The 5,795-nt window shown below is 38.4% G+C and overlaps 1 long non-coding RNA gene across 1 annotated transcript; it reads right to left on the bottom strand.

Moving 5' to 3' along the window:
• LOC102166787 lies at window positions 1,347-5,528 on the bottom strand. Its single transcript, XR_002336555.1, has 2 exons — window positions 2,229-5,528; window positions 1,347-1,525 (listed from the first exon to the last, which is right to left on the bottom strand). It is a non-coding gene; the product is annotated as an uncharacterized LOC102166787 (long non-coding RNA).

Genomic DNA, 5,795 nt, shown 5'->3' on the forward strand with positions numbered 1-5,795 from the left:
TTTAAATCTTTATTGTTTATCAATTTTATAGATGGTCAGCATGATGAGCTACTATCACTTGACAGTATCAGTTACTGTTTGTTCTGTCAGTTTGAAAATGTAACTGAGAGAAACCAGTGTATATTTTGAAACTAAAGTTTATTTTTGTGATTAGAATTAGAAGTATTCCATTTTTGGACTTAGTGGCATGCCTACTAAACCAAACTACAGGCTTATTAATACACTGTGAAAACAATGACACATCCAGTGACATGATGGTAGGCAAGCTCCTTTGGTTCCCTCCTTGCCTCCGCCCCCTGCTCCTGACTTACAGAGCCTCTGTGGTGTAAACACTCACCCATGGTTGATTTCAGGCTGCAAATGTGATGTCATTGACTTGGGAAGACCCGGGCACAATGAGATATTGAGAGCCAATAGGAGTGGAGTTCTCATTGTGACTTAGCAGGTTAAGAACCCGACATAGTGTCCTCAAAAAGAAAAAAATTAAAGCGCCAATAGGGGCTGGCTCCATCATACCATTGACATAGCTTGTTTAGAATCTGGTCTTAATGGCTGCAATAACTTGGGTAGTTTAGGCAAACCCCACTATTTTCCTCCTTTTTTTTTTTTTTGGATTTTGTCCTTTTAGGGCCACACCAGCAGCATATGGAGGTTGCCAGGCTAGGGATGTAATCAGAGCTGTTGCTGCCAGCCTATGCCACAGCCACAGCAATGCCAGATCCAAGCTGCATCTGCAACCTACACCACGGCTCACAGCAACGCCAGATCCTTAACCCACTGAGCGAGGCCAGGGATCGAACCCACAACCTCATGGTTCCTAGTCAGATTTGTTTCTGCTGTGCCACAACGGGAACTCCCCCCACTATTTTCCTTTTGCTGTGTGAGCCTAAACTCAGGTGCATGTGATAATTTACATGTCAGCCTGGCTGGGCCCCATGTCCATATATTTGGTCAAATATTATTTTAGATGTTTCTGTAAAGGCATGGATATGATTAACATTTAAAACAGTGGACTTTGAGTAAAGCAGAATGCTCTTCATTGTGTGGGTGAGCCTCATCTAATCAGTTGAAGGCCTTAATAAACTGAAGAATTAATTTCCCTGCGGAAGAGAAAATCTAGCCTGAAGTCTGCCTTTGGACTCAAAACGAATAATCACTTCTTCCCTTGGTCTCCAGCCTGCTGGACTGTCCTGCAAATTTTGGACTTACCACAGTCATGTGGACAAATTTGAGTATAAATAAATCTTTCCCCAGTCCTTCCCTGACTCCCATCTCTCACTGTCTCTCCATATGTATACACATACACTCTGTTGATTCTTTTTATTTACCATAAAACTAATGTCCTATAGAAGTTAATTTTTTATTTGTAAAATAGTTAGTTATACTTCTAATTTTACAACCCCCTAATAGATTGGGATCTGCGGTTGGACAAACACTAGTTCAAGGGCCCTTCTCCCCCAGTGTCTTGCTACTGGCTTTTCTACAGCACTTGAAATTCCTCCTTCACTCATGGTCTTGATGGCTCCTGTTAAAATAAGAAGCAGACAACAGTTAGGCCAGTATCAGCTATGAGCATCTTAGTGGGCTATGTGTGTAGATTTTCTGTCCAGTCACCCTAAGAAATCTGTGCGGACAAGTTCTAGATATGGTATTGGGCCCCCTAGCAGCTAGAAGCCCTTATAATGCTCTATCTAGGTCACAGGTGGGCCTCTGTTGACTAATTTATATACTTAAATACATCCCAACTAGCTCTGGAAAGGATTTAAGATGGATTGTGAAGAAATATGTAGTGGAGCAAGGTCAGAGGGATGAAAAAAAAGTACAGCAAAGGGAAAGTGGTGGTAGAAGAGGATGGAGCCAGGAGGAAGACAAATATGCAGATTACATTTTGTAAAAGTCTGTGTGTTTACAGAGGTGAGTTATGCAGTTGGGTTAAAAACTTCAAGGAGAATGTGTGAAGAGGGGTAAAAGGAGTCACGTAATGTAAAAGATAAAGAGCCAGTCCATTGCTCAGACAGGTCCAGTACTTCTGTCATTGAGACTGGAGTGAGATTTCTTCAGTGGGTCTTCTAAGAGGGAACTCTGAGTAACGTAAATGATAATGCCTTTGCAGTATCTTTGGACTGAACGAAGTGACACACATTAAAGGAATCCTTTTGATGATACTCTTCATTTAGCCAAGAGGATTCTATTAAAGTGCAATTCAGTAGAAGCATGTCTGCAGGTACCTGCAATGATGTATCCCAGGTGAGGTCACTGGTGATCTGGTTTCATCCAGAGATAAGTTGTAAATTACCTACTTGTTCTCCAGTGCCAGTCTGGTAGTCAGTGATGAAAGTTCCATGGGTTCATGATGAAAAAAAAAAAAAAAATCAGTGCAGTTAAAAAATAAATAAATAAATAAAATGAAAAACAGTGCAGTCAGTAGTGAATTTTCTATAACACTAACTTTCCATGAAACTTCAAACTAGAAGACTGTCTGTTACATTCTTACTTGGTAAAATTAGTTAGCAACCTATGTCACTAACCATCATAAATTTTTTTAAAACTAGTCTGCGAAATATAAAAATCTGGGAAACCACTGACCTAAGAGAATGGAAAGAGACACAATCTTCTATGAATATTATTTTTCTCAGCAGGACTTTTGATATCTTTATAACTTGCAGCAATATACTAGAAATCATACCTTTTGACAAATATCTGGAATGCAGGTCTCCAGTGTTACAAGTTTATTACAAAACCATATGTTTTAAAAATCAGTCAATCTAGGGGTAGCATTAATACACTGTTATAAAAATTTAGGAACCAGACAAGGACTATGCCAAACTAAAAACCACCCCTGTTAGCCTGAGTGAGCCAAGGGAAGGCAGTGCCAGGAGTATCCTCAGGTTATTTTGGATGTTCACTGACTCAGAGATAAATAGATGAGAGATTCCCAAGGTTTACACCACTGAGCACTGCCACAATAATTTTAATATGGGAGCATTTAAAGTAGGCATAACCAAGTAGATTAGTAAACATTTGGAAGATTCAACAACAATCAAAAACTCGAAGCAAAAACTACATAGTAATAATCCCTACAAAATCCTTAGCTTTGAGTAATTGAGCTTTTTTGAATTTCTCGCAAGATTAACAACTGTGTAGTAATGGATGACATCATCTGGCAAACAGGAAGTGACCATGTATAAATAGTTAATATTTATTGAGCATCGTTTTAAGCATTTTATGTGTAAATCCATTCAGTCCTCACAACAACCTTGTGAGAAAAGAACAGCTCCAGTTTACAGGTGAACAAACTGAGGCCAAGAGCTGTTAAATAAATGTCATTCAATGCCTGTGAGGTGGAACCAAGTTTCAATCTCTGGCAGAGCAACCCCAGAGACCATACTTATAGAAAGATGCTTCACTGACTCTGTACCTAGCTAAAAGTCTGGAAGAAATTGGGAGATGATTACCAGAAATAGTGACCTTGATCTGAGAATAGTTAATTCGTAACCATTCTCTCTGGAAGGAACCAGATCACAAGGACAATTTTCTTAGAAGGCCATTTCTAGTCTGTGATAATAAAATTGTATCATCTTCAGATAAGAGGGTGCTTCTTGTTCCGTTCTTTAGAGTCCTTGGCCTCCAACTCATCAGAAGCAGCATCAGTTTGTTTCACTATGAGCTAAAAACAAGGAGGGTGAGGGCTAGCGTGTGACACTGGTGCTCAAAACATATCCTCACTCTGTGGGCAGAATTTTATTAGAATGGCCAGGTCACTCCTGAACCTCTGGGTCATGGAAGCAATCTCTGTGGGAATATAAATGTCAGTGACGTCTCTTTTGAATTCTGGTGACTTGGCCCACATCAAATTCTATTCCACTGAGTCTAACCTAAGAAGATTAAAAATAAACTGCAGTAGGAAAGGTGTGGCATGCATTATATGGTCTAAAGATTATATTATAGGCAGAAAGCGATACAATTATGTGAAATGTACAAATCAAGTGTTGTGGGAGTTCCAGTTACTTTATTGTGAAATATAAATGAATCAAAATTTTAGAAAAAAGGAATAAGAATTTATAGTGGGAGTGAATTTAAAGGTCAACTAGTTCATCTGATTCACTTTATAGATATTTGGCTCCATAGCTATATAAGCCAAATACATTTTAAGAAGTAAAAAATTGTGACAAAATTTGGTCTCAAATACAAATACCCAGATTTCTAGCTTAGAGCTGTTTTCTCTACACCAAGTAGCTTTCCCCAATAATCCAAGAACATGTGGACCACAAATTGAATCTGAATTAGCCATTGCCAGCAGTGTTTTCTAAAAATGAGGATGACCATTTTAATTGGAGAATATCTTAGAAAAAACAGAAAAGAACTCTTTGGTTGAATTTGGCATTGAATCGTTTCTTGTTATAAGAAACTACATCCAAAAGAGAGCTATAAAAATAAAGGAATAAGAAATGAGACCCTAAGAAAGGTTATGGAAATCAGAGTTATTTAGTCTGAAAAAAAAAAGAATGTTAATGGGGATATTCTTCAGCCTTCAGGGATCAAGAGGTCCCCAACCAGCTGTTCTCCATTTCTCCAGAAGGCAGAAAACCAGAAAAAATAGACCTGACATCAAGCAGAAAGGATGAAATTAGATGTAAGGAACAGGCCCCTGATCTGAAGGTCTCATTCACACAGAGAAAGGAAGCTGCAGGATGCTGCAGATTGCCCCTCTTTCAGTCTTGATACCTGGAACCAGCACCTTTCCCAGAAGTTCCATAGACCTGCCTGGAAGTGAGGATGGAGTCTTTTAAACATTTGGAGGATGTCTCCTTAGATTTGTTAGATTATTTCAACCCTCACATCCAACTCTGCTATTTTAATCCTATACATTAGGGGAAAGCAGAAAGATAAAAATAAAATGCTACGTAATATTTCCTGACAATTAGAAAGAGAAGGGGTCAGGACATTTCCATAAGGTGTCTGCTCTGAAAGAGCTAATGAAAGATCTTATGTTTGCAGATGGCCATTGTGAGGTCACTACTAAGCAAGAGATTGAGAAGGAGCCATGTTCCTTTTCAAGCCTTTCCATGGAATTTCCAGAGCCTTCCCATTCTTGCTCTTCCCTTCTCCTTCTCACAGAGTATCATTCATTATCATTATCTCTCAGTTGTTGATGAATCTCTGAATTATTAACTGAGGATGGGATAAGCCCCTGGTTCCAAAACTTGGGCATAGAGTCATCCAGAAAGTTGAAATTAAAATAGGAAAGTCCAGGTCTCAATCCAGAGATTCTGACTTAGTAGGTGGAAAAAAACCTCTCCAGATGGTCCCATTGCCATGTTTGAGGATAGTTAGCTTATGAAATTTTTTTTTTCTCAAAGTTATTTTCACTTTAACAGTTATCTCTTGCAAACCTGTGAAAATTTCCAACCCCCAGTGAATCTGAGATAGTAAATTTTTTTCTTTCATTTTTAAATACTTATTTAATTTTTTTCCTTTTTTAAGATAATTTTATTTTTTTAATTACTCAATGAATTTTAATACATTTATAGTTGTACAATGATCATCACAACCCAATTTTATAGCATTTCATCCCAAACCACCAGTGCAACCCCCCACCCCCCACCTGTCTCATTTGGAAACCGTAAGATTTTTAAAGTCTGTGAGTCAGTATCTGTTTTGCAAAAGTTCGTAGTGTCCTTTTTTTAGATTCCACATGTAAGTGATAGCATTTGATGTTGGTGTCTCATTGTCTGACTGACTTCACTTAGCATGATAATTTCTAGGTCCATCCATTTTGCTGCAAATGCCGTTAT

This window comes from Sus scrofa, chromosome 11 (genome assembly GCF_000003025.6).
Source record: "Sus scrofa isolate TJ Tabasco breed Duroc chromosome 11, Sscrofa11.1, whole genome shotgun sequence".
In the NCBI taxonomy this organism is placed as follows: domain Eukaryota; kingdom Metazoa; phylum Chordata; class Mammalia; order Artiodactyla; family Suidae; genus Sus; species Sus scrofa.